This window comes from Euprymna scolopes, chromosome 27 (assembly GCF_053919585.1).
Source record: "Euprymna scolopes isolate OS-2025 chromosome 27, ASM5391958v1, whole genome shotgun sequence".
Classification (NCBI taxonomy): Eukaryota; Metazoa; Mollusca; class Cephalopoda; order Sepiida; family Sepiolidae; genus Euprymna; species Euprymna scolopes.
Window position 1 is genome coordinate 102709917 of NC_136508.1, and position 24036 is coordinate 102733952.

A 24036-nucleotide genomic window follows, 5' to 3' on the forward strand; every position below is an offset into this window, starting at 1 on the left:
TGCGCCTGGCCTCCATAGAATGGAAATAGGAACAAACTTTAATAAAGACTTTTCATATCTATCTGCGTAAGTATACTTTGATAATTATGTTTCAGTTTGAATAAATATGGTATAATAAAATTATGGGGTGTTCGTTCGCGCCTGACCTCCATAGAAAGGAAATATGTAACAAAGTTTAACCAGGTATTTTTAATATAAATCCACAGAATAATGTGATAAGTGTTTCAGTGTGAACAGGTATGGTATAATAAATTATGGGGTTTATCGATTTTATTTTTACTTTCATCATATTTTGCTTTGGTTTTGATACCCCCGAATTCGAATCTATGCACTTACAGCCCGTCCTTTTCATACCCTATCATACTTTCATAAATCAGAGTCCAAATTCTGTACGATTATTTTGAACCCGGTCAACGACGGTACTTTTACTAGTATATATATATATATATAAAGATAGAGAGGAAAGGAGATTAAAATCAATTCCATGAGAGGAGATTATGGGGATGCTATAAAGCTCAACAAATTTAAATGGCGTGTATATATACTGTATACCAATGTATTTCGAAGCGCAATGCTTCTCCTCAGAGTAATAGAGATTGTGCTTTGTAACCTAAGGGAATGGGGAATCTTTCGAGGGAATCAGCAGGAACGAAAGAAATTAGTAAAATTAATGAAACTATTGATGTTGTTATTGCATTCTAGGATAAAAGAGGAGCGTTCTTTATATAGTGTAGTGTAAAAAAGGTATATATATATATATATATATATATATATATATTTATATATATGAAATTGCACTAATTTCTTAAATATATTAACAAAACGTGTGAATTTTGCCTAACAAATGTAGCGCTGTATATACAGACATATATATATATATATATATATATATATATATATATATATATATATATATATATATATATATATATAAAGCCGCGTTTGAAAGCGTATTCCAATTGACTGGTGCGCCTGGTCTAGCGTCTAAAGGAAAAAAAAAACACATCCTCGTTGAGAAAAAAATTGTTGCAAAAATAACAGCGTTCAATTATTATTATTATTATTATTATTATTATTATTATTGTTGTTATGGGTGTTATTATTATTATTATTATTATTATTATTATTATTATTATTAATTTTATTTTTCTTCTTCTTATTATTATTATTATTATCACTGTTGTTTTTTATTATGTTCTTGTTATTGTTGTTATAATGATTATTATTATTGTAGTTGTAGTTGCCATTCATTATTATTGTTGTTATTATTGGTATTATTATTATTATTATTATTATTGTTGTTGTTGTAATTATTTTTGTTATTATTATTGTTGTTTTTGTTATTATTATTGTTATTATTATTGTTGTTGTGGTTATTATTATCATAATTATTACTGTTATTGTTGTAGCTGTCATTATTATTCTTGTTGTTTTTATTATCATTATTATTGTTGTTGTTATTATTATTGTTGTTGTTTCATTATCACTATTGCTGTCGTTGTTATTATTGTTATTTCTATTGTCGTTATTAATATCATTATTTTTATTATTATTGTTGTTTTTATTATTGTTATTAGTATTATTGTTTTAATTATTATTATTATTATTATTATTGTTAATGTTGTTATTGTTACTATTATTGTTATTGATGTTGTTATTATCATTATTATTATTGTTGTTGTTATTATTATAATAATTGTTTTTCTTGTTGTTATTATTAGTTAGTGCAAAACTAATAGCATTCAATATATAAAAAAAAATTAAATAAAAAACGATATTATTTTTGCACCAACCCAACAATAAACGTCTTGTTTAAAAAAGAGAAACACGCCGATCAGGATTTTTATTTATTTATTTTATTTTTATGTTTTGTTTTCCAGTTTTATTTTCTCAATTATGAAAATATAGTGTAAGACGACGTAAGGTTACATCTCCTCAGTTGTATGGGTACAATAGATACTTCGCTTAATTTCGTGCTATGTGTGCCGTGGTTTTAACATACAAATAAATGGTCTACAAAACCGGTGGAAACGTATACCCACAATAATATCAGAAAGTCAACCATGTTCGACGCTTCTGTCTTGTTAAAGAGATTTTTACGGCTGAATACTTTATTATATCTTTCGATACGAAATCAAATGAACACACTGGAATAATAGAAGTATGTTGGGCATAATAGAAGATGGGTGTATTGCCCTTCTGCAATTATTATAAATTTTGAATGAAAAAAAAATATACTGAACATCTTTATTCGCAGGGCTACGATCTACAACTACATTGCTCTTTTATTTACATTTTTCGCATCAGGAAAGAAAGAACTTTCTTTTTCAATTAACCATTTAAAATATTGTTAACCTCCGGAAATAACAAGGGAAATTCGGCTGCGGTACAAACAAATATATTGCAGTTATACTCCAGGAAAGGGGCAATAATAATTTCATAAAATGATTGTTCTGTGCCCCTTGATTTATAAATATTTTATTATATTAGTGTATCCAACTATTTCTATTTTTTTCGATCATATATGAGTATTTCTTAATCGCATTAAAAGATTGCGTTCTAGTATAACTGAATAAATTCGAATTTGAACCACTGATTTTTAAGTCCGTGTGGTTACCCCACAATCATCCAGTTTCACTAGAATATAAGATATAAGATAACTATAAAAAATAAAGAAATAACACTGCACACTGTAAGTTATTCTATCAAGAACGTCTCAACTGCAAAACACGAAGCACAGCTGGCACAACTCGCCCTTAAATAGTCAAGTCAAAAATCGAATTCCAAAACACGACGCTCAGCTGACACAACTCGCCAATCCATTAGTCAAACTCCAAATTCAATTGCAAAACACAATCGCCGCTTCGATACTCAGGTCCAAAAATCAACCTCTTCTGAAAAAGCAGGTTCTTTCTTTATATTTAACCGGAAACCCTGGATTTCATATCGAGCAAAAATATAGAAAGCAGCCATTTCTTTTTGACTTCTTAATTTTTCTCTTCGCTCTTATTATCCGGACGAAATCTTAAAGTGTGCAGAAGAACAGCTTTGTCAAAAATTTAATCATTTGAACACAATAAACATCCATAGTGTATTTTATTTTGGATCCAACTAATATGTTATTTTTTTATATTTGGCCAGAGTTTGTATTAGAAAGACATATTTTCACGCAAGTTTCTTCTGATAAATTTGCATACAGAGATTCATTCAAAACTGGTTGTAGGCATTCAAGTCTTCTCATTTAAGATTATATGCTTGTAACTAGGAAAAAACATGAGAGCAATATATATGTATATATATATATATATATATATATCTGTATAACTGTGCATGTAATTAAGGTTGTGTGAGTATTATTCATGTAGACGCAAATAAAGAATTAGTGTAGCTGATTGATAACATGCCCTGCTAAGTGATTTGGTAAAACTTTGACTAATCTGTTGTGAATTTTTAAGAAAACGATTTATTCCTTTAATTACTTGTTTTGGTCGGTATATTGTTCTCATCTTGAGTGTTATGTATGCAATGTTTCTGTCGGTGTAGCTAAAAATCATGTACACCTTTATAATTTCTGCGCTGTAAGGGAAATTATCCGCTATCGATCTTTATTAAATTTACCTCCCATTTGTTAACCCTATTTTCGCACATACGAAACCGCAGCGAATAGAAAGAGTCCAACTCCAAGAATACGAATATTTCTACGGAGCTAGTAAGCTTTTTCTTTCTTTTTCTGTTTTTGTCAAAACAAAAAACAACATACCTGAAAACAGTCGAGGGCAACAGCGACTGAAACGTTGCACAAATAACACTCGAAATGAAAACAATAGATCGCTCACGACAAGTAATATAAAATAATCAATCAATTCGCAGTCGTATTTTTTTCTGACACAGGAATATCTAAGACCCTTTGATAGTTTAGGTTGTCGAGAGAAGAACATCGCGCAAGTAATAAGGGAAAATATCCGTTAACTATATATCTCTCTCTTTCTCTCTCCCTCTCTCTCTCTCTCTTTCTCTCTCTCTTTCATGTTCCTGCCCACTGGAACCCCCAGAATTGGAAAAATCTTAAAAATTAAGTGCTAATTAACGGCATAAATAAACTCCGGCTCACGTATACGAACGGTAGCTAAACTATTTCTTTCGTTACTTTTTTTCTTTATTCAACGGATTATTATCAAATGAACACCAGTCTGATCTAATTTAAAAATTATTAATATCGAGTGACGAAACTTAAAGATGGCGTATTAAAAAAAAATGTCTGGGCAAAACCTTGGGAAATACGAGTGAGGAAGCTTTCAGATGAACATTAATATTAAGGGAAATTCCCGCCACCAAAAAGCTAAAATATATTAAAAAGGTTAAATCCATGAAATTTGGCCAAAAAATGTCGATCGGTCCTAAATTCGGTAATTAATTTACTAAAACCTTTCATGAGAAACTGAGCACACCCTACAAATATATGGATATTGATGGTTTTTATTACGGGGGGATATTTCAGTAGACTAGTGTCCATTCCAGTAGAATAATTCACAGAGAAAATGAGAACAAAATAAACGACGAAAACAACGGAGTGCATCGGTTTTACACGACCGCCCAAATGACAACAAGGCTTCTAACCATTGCGCAATATGGTTGCTGCTGTGTGGGTAATGAAAAAACGATGTGTTGTCATCGTGCATATATATATATATATATCGTCCATACAAATAATAAATTATTATGCATATATATGTATATGTATATATATATATATATATATATATATATATATATATATATATATATATATATATATATATATATATATATATGTAAAAGGAATGAAAAAATACCAGCGGTGGTTGACGTTATGTTTAAAGAAAAATAGAAAATCCGAATGAAATTATTAAAAAAATCAACGTTTCTCCCTTATTTCAGAGGACATCTTCAGGATAATTGAAATAAAAATGTAAGAAAAGAAAAAGTCATAGATCTTGCGAAAAAAGACAGTTTTTGAATCCTTCCCGACATGGGTAGGATTCAAAAACTGTCTTTTTTCGCAAGATCTATGACTTTTTCTTTTCTTACATTTTTATTTCAATTATCCTGAAGATGTCCTCTGAAATAAGGGAGAAACGTTGATTTTTTTTAATAATTTCATTCGGATTTTCTATTTTTCTTTAAACATACATATATATACATGCATATATATATCATCCATACAAATACTAAATTATTATGCATATATATATATACATATGTATATACATATATATGCATACATATATATATATATATATATTGTCCATACAAATACTAAATTATTATGCATATATATATATACATATATATATATATATATATATATATATATATATAATAATTTAGCTAATGCCTGATTAAAATTCAACACATACATAGTTTGGCATACTTTGTTATAGGTTACAGACAGTCGGTACGAGAATGTCTGTAACCAATATATATTATGCATAAGTAGATAACGACATTTGCAGACGGTCATATCTTGAATGAAGTTCATCACGGCCACTATAAAGGTGTCTGACAACTTTGAAATGTCAATTAAAGTAGCAAGATGTCAGTTGTCAATGCTAAGTGTAACATTTCGTTTAAGAATCCCTTCCAGCGAATTTACATAAAAGACGCAACTTTTTTCATGCTTTCGAGAGTTTATTTGAAAAGGAATAAAGTGGCGCGAACATCTATCTAACCTTTATTCTAGATATATATGAACCTTAATTAAGTTTGCTTACGTTTTTACGCAAACCTTTAAAATTGTCGGACACTCTTTAAAATTCAGTAAGTTATTGCTATAATCTTATTACGTGACTGCCATTTGTTTTTATGATTTAGGTCTAAATGAACTGTTACAGCAGGAATTGAAGTACACACTACTAAAGCCTAATTGTCCCAGCTTGTGGTTATCAGTTTACAGAAATTATTTTCTTCCAATTTTCATGCCTTAACAGTTATTGTACATGTTAAATACAAAATTAATTGAAATTGTAGAAACATTTTTATTTTGCTTTTAACTTAAAAAAAATATTGTTAACGGTTAGAAATATTTTAGCTATTTAATTTCAACTCGCTGTTATATATATATATATATATATATATATATATATATATATATGAGAGAGAGAGAGAGAGACAGACAGAGAGAGAGAAAATATAATATAAAGCTGAACGTCTGTGTGTGCGTCTGGTCACGAATACGCTCCTATATGGTTGACTATTATAGAAAACTGATTACATATTGTGATAGAAGATGTATCGAGACACAGGAATTACATAATGATGATTCATTAAAATCGTGGGGTTTGCGTAAGCGCCTGGTCCACAAAATTTGAAAATAAAAAAAATTAAAATGAAAAAAAATAACGTTTACAAGTGTGTTTGATATAGATGTACATAATAATACTTTGATATGTTTTAACTTAATTAGGGAAGAGTATAATGAATTGCGGAGTCTGCGTTCGCGCCTAGCCTCCATATAATGGAAATAGGCACAAACTTTAATAAAGACTTTTCATATCTATCTGCGTAAGTATACTTTGATAATTTTGTTTCAGTTTTAAGAAATGTGGTATACTAAAATTATGGGGTGTTTGTTCACGCCTGACCTCCGTAGAAAGGAAATATGTAACAAAGTTTAACAAGGTTTTTTAAATCCACAGAATATTGTGATAAGTGTTTCAGTGTGAACAGGTATGGTATAATAAATAATGGGGTTTATCTATTTTATTTTTACTTTCATCATATTTTGCTTCGGTTTTTATACCCCCAAATTCGAAGCTATCTCTTGACAACCCTTACTTTTCATAAGCTATCATACTTTCATAAATTAGGGTCCATTTTCTGCAGGCTGTTTTTGACCCTAGTCAACGACAGACACTTTTGCTAGTATATATAAATACCCGTTCACGTACACGGTTTCATTATAAAGATAGAACCCAGAATTAGATGGAATCGAGCAATTGCAAAGACACCGGATACGCCAGACCCCCAAAGTTGGGTTCGATGTACTGCATATCATCAGTGACGTGATCCGACATAGGCGTGAATCCTGATCGTCGCACGCATAACGTGTGCAATTCTGACGACCTAACCGTATGGGCCACGGCACAGTTCACTTACTCTGCCTCGTTATGATACATTTATGAGAATGCAAGAGGCTGCGCCGAAGGTTATTGACAGGCGCATAACAAAGGGAGTTCCTAGGGCCTTCCGGAAGTGTTTGGAATAGTACAATAAATGTATTTAAGCCGAAGGGAAGTAAACCTTAATATATGTGCTATCAAAAAGTGTCCATACAAAAAAAAAAAAAAAAAAAAAAAAAAACGTCGCGGAACGTATTGGAAGCGCAGTGTATCAGTGGCAGAAAGACACGTCCAGGCAATGCCGAATCGTTTTCCTACTCTGTTACAAACATTATTAAGGTCCGTGTTTTATTGTCGAGAAATTTACTATATAGCAAGCAGCAAGCAGGCTCCGCCATTCTTGGACAGACTATGGAACCACGAAAGGTTGCCTGCGCGTGAATTATTTGTGTCAGGAGGTGCGCGGAATCTCAAATCACACCTCCCTGAGACGACATTGTTAAATACCAGTGGCAAATGAATTACAGGGCGTCTGGAAACAAATGCCAACGTATACGGAGAGCACACACAGCGCCTAGAATTCCCAAATGGTCACCCATCTGATACTAACCAGTCTCAACGTTACTTAACTCCGGTGATCTGGAGAGAACCAGTGTGTCAACGCGATTATGGCGTTACTATATAACGAGTGAGTCAGCTATTTTAAAACAAGCATGCTGTATAAGAATTGCAGATGATTTCAAAATTGGAAAAAAAAAAGATTCCATCAAAATTAAAACCGGACTCTCCATTCACTTTCCTAGTTTTTGTGGTTGTACAAAAACATTTAAAATTGTGTAAATGCGAACATTTCGCCAGGCGCTGAGAGCATTAAGTTAGCGAAAACATCCAATCAACTCACAAATAGAACGAAACTGATTTGTTTTCGTCATTTTCTTTTTATTATGCGCGTTTTATATTTAATCGCAATGTTTTCGATTCTGTAACTTTCTTCAATTTATTTTAATTTCTCTTCGCAGGATTTCAAGCCGGACATTTGAGAAACGCACCGGGATTAATATTTCGTGACCAAAACGAATTTATCATAAAAAATATCTCCACTGGGAAAACGAAGACACTTAAGTCAGAGGTAAATTTATTTTATCACTTGAAATAAATGAGTAATTGGCCCTGCTATTGCTCTAATATCGATTTAAAAATCGTCATATCGTTTATTGGTTGTACATTTTTTGGCGAAAGAATCAACACATATCAAAGCTCGATAGCAACTCAAGGACAAGGGTTAATTAATCTAAGTACTGGAGTACTGTTGCCACATTTGAACAGGAGCTGCTAGAAAGGACTTTTACTGTCTTGATAGAGTCCAAAATAGACTTAATAGCCTCGTAGGGGATGTTCTTTTTCTCTTCCCTGCAACCTCTTTCTCACAGAAAAGATGTTGCGAATTTCTCTCCTGCATCGTCATTTTCATAGCAAATGCTCGGCTGAGCTCTTATCTATGGGTCCCCCCTCGCCAGACTTTCACAGGAAACACCCGCCTTGCAGTAAACACTATCAATAATTTCCGCAACTCTTTATCTGTGCGCAAACTTAAACGTAGATTCCACGAGCAAAGCGACTTTCTTAGAACTGCACGTCTATGGAATTGGTTTCCTTTTTCCTACTTTCCAGCTGACTACAATATGGTTGTCTTCAAGTTTAACGTAAACAAGTTTTTGATTAGCCGTTCCATATGTTAACAAATTTACCGAATTTCCATGACTAACGGTTACTATATTGTAAAATTTCTACTGTGAACACTTTAATCCTTACCCTCGGGTGGCATTTGGACTTGATAAGTCGTGATGCTTATGTAAAAAAGGGTGGTTGTGTAGTAATCGTTTAGTGTGTAAGTTTCATAGAAGTTGATTGTTTAAGCGGAGGGTTAAACATGAACTTTTTTACATTGAAAATAGAAGCAACGATAGTAGAATCAGGTCAGCGGATCAGTCTTCTACACGACCACTTACCATGAAAATATGATAAGTGTGTTATAGTTCAACACCTTGAGCCAAGAGCAAAATGTAGTATCTGTTCTTTAGATGCTGCACTTAAATTTCTTGTTCTCTCTCAGTGGAGGAGGATTCATTAATGACTGACACAATTTTTGGTTTTTATTCCTTTTTACCAGGTTACAAACCACCCTGGAGTTTAAATCTATCCCGTGGGGAGGCATTGCACATAGGAGCACTACTAAATGATATTATATTGATATTTACTTATTATTAGTCAATTTTCACCGCAAACAAGGCACAGTACCACTTTAAAGTAGGGGGCTAATATCAGGGACATACGTTGCAGGGGTATTATGAAGGGGGATGAGTAGCAAGATATTTGTTCACATTACACTTTAATTTCTGCATGTCAGTACAGTTGGGAAAGCAGAATCCTGGAAGGGATTTCCAAAGTCTAGCAGATCTTGGGAAGGAACTATTGGAATAGAGGGCTTTCTTACACCTAGGGATCTCTAGTGTGAAGGGGTGGCATTTAGGTGCTTGTCGGGTTTGTTGGGGGTATTCACATCGAGAGTTAAAAGTATTGAAGTTCGTGAGACAATTCACCATTGGATTACTTGTAGAACAGGCAGGGGGATGCAACATTTCGTCGATTGGCCAGAGGTTGAAGCCTAGATGACAGTTCAGGACTTATCAGGTTGGCGATTCTTTTTTGAACCCTGTCAAGGAGTAAGAGACAAGTAGCAGATGCACCAGCTAAAATGTGAGAACAGTACTCTATACATATAGCCATAGATTCATTTGTTGGGAACAACGGACATTAGGAAGTACACGGAGTTGTTGGGGATGATTTTTACAACGGAATCGACAGTCGTATATGAATCTTCGTTTTATATATACTTTTCTTTTTCTTTCCTTTTTTTTTTGGTCTTAAGCTAATATTGACTATACCTTCTTCTTATCTATCGACGAGTAACTTTTATAAATTGGCCTGAAATGCTTTAGCACAGAGACTGTTTTCTTTTGTGACGCAAGCTTAGATTGTACACATTATTTAATTTACGGTAAGGTTTTCGTTAGACTTATGTTTGAACTGTTATCTACATCGCTAAGCGCAAATGCAGACTTTATAAGTCACTTTAGGAACAATTATTAGAGAAACCTAGTATAAGTTATGTTGTATAGACAGGTGTTCATATTGGGGAGACATATATCAGCTACAGTTTAAAGAGAGACGGGGACATGTAATACACGATGAGAGGGGACTAGAAGAGAGAGAGGAGGGCATTTATATTTGTTGCTGTCTGTTGTGCTTATACATATATTGTAGAGAGGAGAGAGGTGGTGATCAGTTCTTTAACACATAGAAGTGTGGACTGTCTTTACTTATGATAGAGAGGGGAACACATTACTTAGATGGTGTATACACAAAGTTCATTATTAAAATGATTGGACACAATGTTTATATAAATAATTTTTCACATTACCTTGTTTATATAAATAATTTTTCACATTACAATGATGATTGGTCCCAGGAATTCAAAGACGACTACATGATTTAAATTTTCTAACCCTTCGCTCCCAAAGGGTGCCCTCTTGTGACCAATGTCGGCTCTGCCTCACGTCTGTCCAACTCTGTCAAACTCTGTCTAAATCTCCTAAAACTAGCAAACTCTATTGAGAATTCATTTTCTGCTATGACGTCATGTATGACTTCAAGCGCGTCCCACACACGTGTGGGAAAATAACGTGGCCTTAACATGCATGGTTCGCAAATGCCCAACCTATTTCTGCAGTCAAAGAATGCTTCTAACCTATTTTCGATCTAACTTATTTTTCAATATGTTTTTAATTTTCTATTGTTAGTTCTTCTAACTGATCATATTTTAATTCAGTTTTAATAAAAAGAATTGGATAATTACATTCCTTTTCAAACAACATATCTATACTATTTTATGTGAAAAGTCAACAATGCAAAAATTCAATTTCTGACCCTATTCCTGAACCTTGCTTACGAGGTTCGAATCTCGCTCTATCTAATCTCATTTTTACTTATCTAATGTTTTCTTACTTACAAGGAAACGGATACCTTTCTTGTAACAGTTAATGCTCGTAGTGATGATGGGTTAGACGGTGCTGAGTAAGAAAAAGATAACATAATATCAAAGTTATATGCATGATATAAAATCCTTCCATTTATTATATTAACAACTGAACGCATTAAAAAATAATTAAAAAAAGAGATACCCGTGTGACCAAGGGTAGGAGAGATTTCACCAATTTAAGTTAAAGGAACGGTCGGACTTTTTAAAAAGATCTCTTACTTGGGATATCTGAGTTAGAGGTGGGTGTTTGGCATCTGATTGGATGCCCTATCACCTTCCGTTAGCCTATGAACACTACATTTAATGGAGAGATATTGTAGTGGATGTGCCAGGATAAGATCGCAAGAATAGTCAATGTACATTTTGAATGGTGGTTATGTAGAAATAAAATGTGATGGCAGGTATAACATGTTTTATATCCGGTTGAACAAAACCATTGCAATCTTTTCAGAAAAATATTTTATAGGATTCGATCAACTTCTTACATTACAGCATTTATTTATATATTCGATATTATGACGAGACTATCAACGAAATCCGACTCTCGAATACATATTTACAAATATCTATTACATGACCACAATTTAAAAAAAAATATTCCTCTCTCAAACGTGTATTGAACATTGTGCATAGCACGACAAGTTCAAACAAAAAAAATGTGGCGTTCGTATAATTATAAAAAATATATTATAAAAAGTTTCTATAACACAATTAAAATGATCTTTACGATTGCTTATACAGAATTTTTACTACACGCCAACTATAACTGTAGAAAATCCAACTCTCGCATCAAATTTACTTTTTTTCACATCCGAAAATGCTTTTAATCAAATAATAAAAAGTCTTCGCACATCTTTAATTACAATGTGTTAGCACTTATTTCGAACATTCGCTCCCTTTGTCTTTCCTTTGAGTATAGAAAATATCTGATTTGAAAAAGATGCCTGTAAGCCTGAGTGTTTATTTAAAATATTTCAGAGGTTTTTAATAACTAATTGTAGTCTACAAAAGAAAATAGCTTCCACAAGATACTATACACGGGGTTTATACAAACTAAAGATGAAGCAAAATAAATCACGGGCTATTATGTTTTTCTCAACTGCTCACTTCTTCTAAGTAAAACAAACAAATACTCCAGCTGAGACAAGAGATAGAGAGAGAGAGAGAGAGAAAAGATATAAAGAGAGAGCGAGAAAACAGATAGAAAGAGAGAGAGAAAAAAGATAGAAAGAGAGAGAGAAAATGAGATAGTAAGAAAGGGAGAAAAGAGAAAATGAGATAGTAAAAAAGAGAGAGAGAAGAGATAGAGATAGAGAGAGAAAAAAGATAGAAAGAGAGAGCGAGAAAACAGATAGAAAGAGAGAGAGAGAGAAAAAAAAGATAGAAAGAGAGAGAGAAAATGAGATAGTAAGAGAGCGAAACTACACATAAACACACTGAGTCAAGTGCAATGTATCTGAGGCTAATTAACAGACCATTCAATTTTCTAAACTTCTTTTCCTCACATAAAGAAAGCGCCACGCATACGCATTCGTGAGACAGTTGAACACAAATAACCATCCGATCACTTGCACGTAACATTTTCTTCTCAATTTGGATCGCTTAGTAGATGTTTGCCGGATGAAAAAGAATTAAAAAGCTTTCCAAATCTCTGATAATCCTATATAAAAAATTTATCAATCGGGCTATTATGATCTCGGCATTTATCTATAATGTAACAGCGAAAATATGTTTGTGTGTGTGTGTGGAATCTTTTTTATATCCATCAAAGGCTTTTCGAGTGGTCGCTCGGGGAAGGGGCGGGTCACCGTTTCTTAGAACATATTATATACTGTCTAGATTATAAACAGCCTCTTTAAGTAATCCATTTTATAAAATCTCCATTATTAACGATTACTACGATATTATCCCATTGATTACTGTACCCGCAATAGCCCTAATCCCCGAGTGTCCTCCGGGCCTTGATAGGTGGTGACTTTCATGTAAAAAATGAATAAAAATGAAATAATATGTCTGATTTATGAAACAACGTCGCCTGTATCATTTATATAATGCGACTCTTATGTTACAAAATTCGGCTGTGATTTCATCTCTCTACTAACATGGCATGACGTTTTACAGGAAAAAAAACGCACGTCGTTCAACTACCTGTTTTTTTAAGCATTTAGTTTCACTGGCCACTTAGCGTAGGGGTAACGTGTCACACTGTTTTTTACACCTAATCCTCAAGGCTTCGGTTTCGAGCCTACCTCCAACCCAAAACTGTTTTTTTTTTCTTTTACACATCCAAAACACCCGGAAAATGCTGGGCATCCCCGCTAGTCCATCATAAAACACAGATTACTAACCAGATAACCTACATCATAACCATAACCCATTGTATTTTTGGCATTCCACTTATTTTATGACTCCGATCAATCACATTTAATGTGGTTTCTATCTTTAAAAAGCAAACATAAATTACGACCTGATAATAAAGCGGCGACAAAGTGACAGTTAATTGACCTGAGTATCGGAATTCTGCTGATGAAAAATACACATAACGCAACTTGACAAGTGTGATTTCCTCAATGAAATATTCTTTATGTCAAGACATTAGTGGCTTTAAATAAGCAGACTAAAATATTAGACACTTCCCGTGAAATATTTAAATATGAGTTTGTGATTTCACTAGTAGCATATGTTTACTGTAAGTTGCGTATTTTTATGTAACGCTAATATCCATCAGGCTGTTGAAGCAAATATTTAATTATAAAACAACATATACAAAGCGCAATCATCGTAGTAATTACCGCGAAGGTGGCCAACTACACAAGTTCACTGACCGATAGTTACCACTTCCCGACCGCGACAGAAAGTAACACAAGGTCGGAACGTGCGAAAATGAGTTAGTGTTCGAAAAGGAGCTCTTCCGTTCTGCAAAACCATGCCTGAGTTGTCACGTCGACATTCTTTGCTGAAGACGCCTCAGGCAACAAATAGACAAATATGCTCATACTGAAAGCCTGGTGGCAAAACCTGTGAGGATGGATCTCTTAGGGCTACACAGAGTAAGTTGAATTATTTCGACAGTAAAATAGCTACTTCTGTCAGGTGATTGTCGAAAATGCAACTGACCACACCGATATCGTACCTCTCGGTTTATTTCTGCAATCACCTCGAGTGCATGTTTGAATCCCCCCAAAACGACAATACAAATATTTATAATAATGACAATGTTCATGTTTTGTCTTAAGGTTTGATATATATCTTACTGTCCTATTTATCCATTTATTTATTGCGGAATATTATACTCCGCTTCTGGTTGTTCTTTCACGATGTTTCCTCTTACCATTTCTCTGACCTTCTTCAGGTAGTTAAGCGGGACGTGATAGGAACGACGAATCTATTATGTGTATCCTCAGCTATTACTGCCTTCCGTGGTTGTTGTCGTCTACCTACGTTTTTAACTACTAAGCCTCTGGACGGCTTTGGGTAGGATTGAAACTGCTATCTAAAGACATTGCTTAACGTCTCTATCAACTGCGTAACAGGCCCCGAAGAGGCCATCAAGGTTGGATTTTTTATGAATGTACGTTTATTTGTTATCTGGTCTTCCATTGTCGGGTCTGTACTGAATGGTATATTATTTCATTAATTTGAATTATTATTGAGATAAGTAATTTGTTTTAATTTTCTATTTATTTATTGCGAATTATTATCCTCATGTTCTTGTTGTTTTCACGACGATTCGGCCAACTATTTTTCTGCCTTTTATGAGGTGACTAGCGGGAGTATCCGGCGTCGCCCGAACGTTTAGAGGTGTTTATGTAGGAGAGGGTTATCCTGTTTTGATATAAAAAAATCACGATGTTAAGAAAAATTGGAAAAGGCGAAACAAAGACAAAACAGCGAACAAACGTAAAAAAGTTTAGGTAAAAAGACAGACTCGAACCGGAAGTGTCGAGGCTAAGGCGGAAAAAATGCCCGAAAAGTTGCCAAAGTGACATACACTTACTAACGGATAAAATGAAACCTTTAAAAACACTTTCAAGTGGTTTAAACTAACGTGAACGTTTTCTAGGTCAAACATGACGTCATTGTCGTAGTAGAAGGAGACGAGAAAATGAAGGAACGATTTTTTCGGCACCCTCGTTGTAGAAAAGGGCCCAGTTACGGGTGAAGAAATTAATGTTTTTGGACAATTTTTTCGATATTTGTCGGGGGAAGGTTGGAGCTTTAAAATGATACCCATGTGGCGATACTCCGTGGCCAGAGTCGAACGTTTTTGCAAGACATAAAAATACACACACACAAACATTTTCGCTTCTATATATATAGATTAACCGCGATGGAATAGAAACGACGAATATACAAACTGCATACCCAGCGATTACGGCTTTGCATAGCTGTAGTCGTCTCAACACCACACATATAATTTGTTTACAAAAGAACGTTGTTTAATCTATGAATATATGAATGTGTATGTACAAAAATACTGTTGCTTACGACAACGTTTTGTTTTCAATGTTATCTTCCAAGTAGCAGGTTTAGCTCACCAAAAAAACAAAAAAACAACAACAGTGTGTTACAGGCTAACATAATCTCTATATATATATATATATATATATATATATATATATATATATATATATATATATATATATATAATTTAAAGGATATTAGAATAATAGTCTAAAGAGCTAAGTGTATTTTAATGTAATAGTGAAATTACTAGTTTAATTAAAATACAGGAAATGCTCGTTGTAATTTAGATATATAATAAGCTCGATAGTTAAATGTCCTAGAGCTAATTCAATATTAAATAATGTGATTTATAATTTAAAAAATATATATATATATATATATATATATATAAGATTTCTACACTATAGACAAAATATTTAGATACAAGATCCGAAAGGCCTGTCCCACACACGCCGATACGTACACTTGGATATATACATATATATATATATATATATATATATATATATATATATATATATATAGGTTTCGTTACGCCGAATCAACCATAAGAGGCTGGACACACTCATACACTTATACACACACGCGCGCTTTCTAAGCTTTGGCGTCGTTATTTACGTTGTTTTTAAGCATTGAAACTCTGAGTTTCATTACGCTCGTTCAACGTTTTTTTTTCTCTGTTTGTTCACTTTGAATCGTTTTCAGTTTTCCAATTGTCGCTGATGAAATTACACTTACTGTGTCCAACCTCTTATTGTTGATTCGGTGTAACGCAACCAATGGTACGACTTTGAAATATGCATGTATAGTGTCATAATAAATATTGTCTTAAATATATATATATATATATATATATATATATATATATATATATATATATATATATTTATATATATATATTCAGTAATGTGATTGATAATTTAAAATTCAAATTAGAATTAAATTAAAAATCCGTTTCACAAGAAGGAACAACAACAAAATAAATAATCTGTACGATCGTTTCGGAAAACAATGTTTTTATTGTGGTAGACATTAAGCCACGGACAATACTTTTTACATATAGTATTTTTAACAAACAAAGTTTCCTCATCAGCAAAGTATTGGGAAGGGTTTTTAATATATGTAAAAGACACCATAAATAAACCTAGCATTAAAAGTAAGGCAGATGTATCTGGAAAAAATTAAAATAAAGGTGTGCATTTACTTGATAAGAACATTCATATGGGTTAACTGGGTTAATAAAAATATATATGAATTTGTATTGCTGTTTGTTTGTTTGTTTGTTTGTTCGCAAGTTGATTTATATATACAAAAATCCATTACTTTATCATGTTATTCATTCCTATACACTATTATTATTGCAAAATATAAAATTAAAGAGGTGACGTCATTTGCATATTACATAAAGGAAATCGACTTAATTAAATAGCGGTGTATTAGTTATTGTTTATGGTGAGAGAATTATTTTAAGTGTTCTATTATGCCAAGTTTATTATTTAAATTTGATTTATATTGATGGCATATTATATTTAATATAGTTTTACCGGCATCGATTTTTTATGAAACGGTTTCAGTACTTTATCTTGGGCACGAACGTTGTTCATTTTGTTTTTGTTTTCTTTTTATGCTGATATTAAAACTAAAAACTTTAAAGCATTATTTTTGGAGTTAGTTTAAATAAAATAAATCCGTGATTTCACAATTAACATTGTTGGCCAGGAAATTAAAATGTGCTCAATATCTGGAGAATAGCTTTGTTTCGTATCCTTTCAGACAAAATATCTGATGGAGAGTGTGTCACGTTCTTTGGCGGGTACATTTCCGTGTTTTCATTCGTTCTTTCATTTTTAAAATTCTAGTTGGGGTAACGATTGAGTTGATATATAATAATGTAAAACTGCTCAATATTCTTAGTATAGCAGGCGTGGCCAAATCGAACGTCATGTCGACCTTGGCAACGCTGGGTATCCATGCTAGTATATATATGTATACATATATGTGTATTTATATGTATATATTTATATATATATATATATATGTGTGTGTGTGTGTGTGTGTGTTTTATCTGTTTGGCTACATATGTTTCAGATGTTGGGCCGTGTTTACGATCCAACACACGTATATGCAATTACATTACATATACGTGCGTAAGAGTAGATGGATATGCATGTGTATGTATGTATGTATGTATGTACATCTACTTTTTACTGGAAACCTTATATCCACATATATGTATATAAGTGTGCGTGTGTGTGTATATATATATGTGTGTATATATGCCTATATATTTTGTGAGTGTACATATATGTATAAGAGTTGTGTATATGTGTGTATGTCTACTTATGGACCCATATATTTGCATTTACTTTTTTTTTATATATATGTGCGTGTACGTATGTGTCTGTATGTAGACGCCTAGAAGTGGACATATGTCTGTATATGTATATATGCGAATGTGCGCGTCCGTTAAACTATGTAATAAAAAACCCCATTATAAACGGCAAGGAACAAGCCGACGGGTAACGACTAAGAACATTAAAACGAACCGATCCTTGTCAAAAAAAATGAGATCTACACTAACCTTTCCCTCTCTCTCCCTCTCTTTCCCTCTCGCTCTCCCTCTCTTTCCCTCTCGCTATCGCTCTCTCTCCCATCTATTTAATATACCTTGCTCAAAAACCAAAAGCCAGTTAAAATTTAAAACAAAAATATTGAAACTTCCCCATCCTCTTTTTATCCCCCTCACTTTTCTCTTTCTCATCCTCTCTCCACCTCCACCTCCCTATATCAATATATCCCCACCCAAACCTACCTGAACCTGCTACTCCCCACACACAATACAGTCGAATTTATCTTTAACCTTCAAAACTGATATATTGTCAACACCCGCCTATCCCTTTTCTTTCTGTGTTTTTTTTCATAATACTTTTCTAATATCTAACAATTACGTCTGGGAGGGCTGACGATGCTGTTTGTTCGTACACATGGTCCAACATCTGACACATATGTAGCCAAACCGATAAAACGGTAAAAAATAAAACACATATTTGCACTGCAATATTATTGAGCACTCTCTTCAAGTGTTTACTAATTTCTAATTTTACCAAATATATATATATATATATATATATATATATATATATAAATATATATATATGCCTTTTAAACGTAATTAAAAACCTAGAATTCCACAATCAACCTAACAATTTCCAACAGAAACTACACAAAATCGTTAGAAACATAAACAACTCTAATAAAATCTGTGTAAAAGCAGATAAAACCAGAAACTTTTATAAAAATAGATGAGCAAAAATATAACAAACTAATCACAGAAAACATTATAAAAAACTACAAAAAAACTAGACACAAACGAATGCGACTACATAGATATAATAAATACTGAAAGTAAACAAATTACCGATAAACTAAAAAGTAGCGATAAAGTTGGCAAATTGAAAACTAGAGTAATACATTCTGCTTAAATACCACGAATGGAACTTTAATAATAATCCCAGTACCCGCCTGATAAACCCAACTAAACCAGAAATACGCAGAATTCGCAAAACTATACTTTCTAGAGTAAACAAACAAATCAAACAGGACATAGAACTAAACCAGTTGGCAAAGACTACCGAAGCAATCACCTGGTTTAAAAATATAGAAAACGAAGATAAATGTATGTTAATAAAGTTTGACATCATAGACTTCTATCCCTGATATCCGAAGAACTTTTTAACATTGCCTTTAAATTTGCCGAGGAATACACTGATATATCCTCACAAGAAATCAACATCATAAAAAAAATGTAGAAAAGCAGTTCTAATAAGTAACAATAACCAATGGATAAAAACTAAAATGAAAAATTCGTTCGATTTGCCGATGGGCGCCAGAGACTCTGCAGAGGCATCAGATCTTGTGGGATTATTCATTCTATATACCCTCACAAGCATATTCGATACTACGGATATCGGCCTATATAGAGATGACGGACTAACTATAATAAAAAACTCCAACAAAGTCAAGGGAGAAAACTTTAAGAAAATCATACACAAGGAAATGAAAAAATTAGGCCTAAAACCAGACGTATCAGCTAACATAAAAATAACAAACTTCCTGGACGTCACGTTAAACTTAGATAAAAACACACATGAACCATACTTAAAAGATAACGCTACTCTAATTTACGTAAACCATAAGTCCAACTACCCACCATCAATTATAAAACACATTCCTAACTCGATCGTAAGTAGACTCAGTAATAATTCAAGCGATGAAAATGCATTTAACAGGTCATCCAATATTTACGAAACAGCCCTTAAAAATAGTGGATACAAAAATATCGATATCAAATATAAGCAACAAAACACTAACAACTATAATAAAATTAAAAATAGAAGAAAAAGAACTATAATTTTGTATACGGCCCCATACAATCCAATGTTAAAAACAAAACTTGGCAAGAAGTTTATAGATCTTATTGAAAAACACTTTCCCGCAACCAACCGCTTACACAAAATCTTCAATAAAATACCTTGCAGCTATCTTGCAGTTGTTGCGAAAATTTAGAGATGATAATTAAAGCACATAATAAAAAAATACTAAATGAAAACAATGTAAACAACAACAAAATAAACAATAAAAAAGTAGACAGCATGACAAAAATAAAACCAACACTAGCAGAAATAATAATAATAATAATAATAATAATGATAATAATAATAATGATAATAATAATAATAATAATAATAAAAAACTAACCCCAGACAAGAACAATCATACCATAAACAAAAATACTGATACCGAACAAGATAAATGCAACTGTAGACACCGCACACTTTGCCCACTTCAAAATAAATATCTAACAAAAAGCGTAGTTTATCACGCAACAATATTTGCGATAGACCACCCGAATAACAAGAAATATTACGTAGGCATGACGTCCTTAGATTTCAAAACCCGATACTATGACCACAAAAGTACATTAAAAAAACACCGTATAAAAACAACACTAGCGAATAAATACTGGGAACAGAAAGAAAGCGGACATTCGCCAGTAGTCGAATGGAAAATAATAAGGCAAGCTACAACGTGCGGACATTTACACGACCCATGTAAATTATGCCTCCATGAAAAATTTGCTATCCTGTACTTTAAAGAACCCCAAAATCTATTAAACTGTAGACAAGAAATAGCAAACAACTGTGTTCACAAAATAAAACTTACTCTAGGATAGCGATACAAAATAGCTTTAAAACTAACAATAACAATAGAAAACAAACAAATAAATAAATTAAATAAACATGAATATACATAAACGATCACACACATACATGCACATATATATATATATATGTGCATGTATGTGTGTACGCATAGGTATATATATATATATATATATATATATATATATATATATATATATAAAAGGAAAACGTCTACCTTAAACAACTAACCTAGTTGTAAAACAGATCCTTTATTCGAAATAATGCATGTCCATTGGCTGATAGGAAGGGGCGCGGTGAATACTAGAAAGCTGATTGGCTAACTGAAATTCTCAACAGAAGAGGACCGTATAAAAACGAGACACAACCACAGAATTCGCGCATGAGCCTGACGAATCCTACAGTGGATGAAACGCAGAATATTCAGTGTAGCTTAATGTCCATATATATATATATATATATATATATATATATATATATATATATATATATATATATATTTAAATAAGGGAGTAGTCACCAACAATGTGTATTTTTAACATTATTTTATTATTTCGTGTCTTGGTTTTTCATTGAGAATTATGTTTTGATCATTGTAATAATGTTTTTACGTCATTGAAACCGTTTACGTACGTTTCAGACGGTCTGATGCGTCCTCGTCAGAAATTATTTTCAAATGTGTAAAAATGGCGATTTTCTAGTTAGTTTGATGTTTTTCCAAGGGGTGGAGGCTTGTAAGTGTTTATTATACATTGGTATGCTGAATTTTTATTGCTTTTTTTTTTCTTTTGGTTTGTCCAGAGAGATTTTGACCTCGCTGTAGTCAGTCGCTATCTCTTTCTGCTAATGTGTTTTTCTTTTCCTTTAGGGTGGGGTAGGGTGTGTGTATGTGTGTTTGTGTATGTGTGTGCGTGTGCGTGTGTGTTTATGTGTGTGTGTGCGCGTGTGTGTGTTTGCTTTTATTGGTTTGGGAATGTGTATATTGTTATATAGTATTTTGGGGTTATTTGCTTTCTTAGGAAGGCGGCTGTGGTCCGAGGTCGTTACTAATGTGTATTTGTGGGGAGGGGGACTGGCTCTTCGAAAGTAAGGGTAGGCATTCTATTTTGATATTTATTTTTTGGATTCTTGGATTTTAGTATTGTGATTTTTCGTTTTAGTCTTATATTATGTTTGTTTAGAAAGAGGGGTGTATTTAAAATAGGGGATTTTTAATGTTTCTATTTATTTGTCTCCCCATGTTGGTAAGGTCAGACCCAGGATCGGTTCCTAGTGTGGGGAAGATTTTGTTCCCCAGAGGGGGGCATTGTGGGGAGGTGTAGGTATGGGAGGGGATGATATAAGGGAAGATAGTCGTTTCAGCTATGCTGGGGTTCTCCTCCCCTTATTGAGGAGGGAGCGAGGTGTTGGAACAGATATTATACTATGGTTCTAGGTGTCTCCTTGTGTTGTTGGTTTCGAGGTTAAGTAGGGTTGGTATTGTTCAGTGTGTTGTATTAGAGATAGGGGTGTTATGTCTGTGTGTGGTTGTATGCGCGCACGTGTGTGTGTTTTAATGTGTTGGTTCTGATTTATGTGTGGGTGTGTGTATATGTATGTGTATGGGTGTGACTGCGAGTGTACCTTGCATTTCATGTTTTTGTGTGATGGTATTAGGTTCTGTTTAGGTTTACTTACACGGGTAAAAAACTTCATCACCAAATTCAATCCTGAACTGGACAGAACCTTGACTCAGACGCTAACACAAACGGGCATATATTTGTTCCCACTGATAACCGCTGCATATGCATAATGTGTAATGAATTATGGCACTAACTTGTCGGACGGAAACACGTATAACGAAAAGTGACAGTGTCTTACGAAAATGAAATATAAGTTCTTTGTATGCTCCAATATTTATTCAAGTGGTTTTGTTTGTTTTTTGTTTGTGTCATGTCAACGCTTTTTGATAATTACTAAATGAAACTGTCTATTTTAGTAAAAGTTTGTAACATTTTATTTCTAGTGTTTCAGTTTATTTATATTGCTTAGTCACATACATACCATTTCAGATAATTTAAGGCCGAATTCATATATATATTTTTTACACAGTGATCACCACTTATCAAGGCCCGGAAGCCACTCAGGGATAAGGGTTATTGCAAGTACATTACGTTAGTGTTGAGATTTGATGAAGTTACTTAAGGGAGCGGTTCATTAGGAATTTGTTTACGTTGGACTTGAAGACATACAAGTTGTAATCCGGTGGGAAGCAGGCAGACGGAACAGAGTTCCACAGGCGTGCAGTTCTAATAAAGAAGCTTTGTTCATGGAATCCACGTTTTGATTTAGGCACAAATATAGAGTGCGAGAAACTTTTAACAGTGGATTCAGCTAGACGGGTGTTTTTCGTGAAAGATTGGCGAGGGGGGAGCAGAGATTGGAGTTCAGACGAGCACCTGCCATGGAAATAACGATAAAACAAGGATATATTTAATTCTTTATTTTATATACAACAAGGTCATCGACCTAGAGATATAAATCTGGGGAAAACCCATAAGAACTGCATACATTATTTACAAGGTGCCTTAAACAAGTTTCAACACATTGAATAATAAATGCATCTAATCCGACGGTTAGCCACTTGTGATACCGTTCTAACAACTTCTGGATAGCTGCATGAATCACCTCTTGTGGGAGTGCGTCAATTACCCTCATCATAACCACTTCTTCTCCTCAATTGTCTCATGACGGAAGAGTCTCAGTTTTTTTTCTTTGAGCTTAATGAATAGCCAGAAGTCACAGAAAGGAAATTCTGTGCAATAAGGAGAGTGGGGAACTTTCTTGATGCTCATATTTATCAAATAGTCTGATATTTTTTATCGTTTCTGATGATTTGTGGGTCGAATAAACAGCTACACAAGAATTGGAATACATCCTACTAAATCGTATTGCAACAGTTGGAACAAACCTCTCAAAAATCTTCTGCATCTTCACTTACTAGAGAATAGTTGCGTGTACAGTTCTCACACAGACATCAAACAGTGCAATCATTGTCTCTATAGACACACAACGAGCCTCACACATGGATTACTTTATTTGGCCGATCAACTCTGGTGTTCTTATATAACTACTCTTCCCATACTTCTCATAACCGGCCACAGAGTCCCGA

At 33.3% G+C, this 24036-nt stretch overlaps 1 long non-coding RNA gene across 1 annotated transcript in view; it reads left to right on the forward strand.

The window, feature by feature from the left end:
* The window catches only part of LOC145248750 (uncharacterized), a 749979-nt gene that overhangs the window by 151546 nt on the left and 574397 nt on the right, over positions 1-24036 (forward strand). Inside the window, exon 3 of the long non-coding RNA XR_013863393.1 lies at positions 8117-8226. This is a non-coding gene — a long non-coding RNA (uncharacterized LOC145248750). The remainder of the gene's footprint in view (positions 1-8116; positions 8227-24036) is intronic.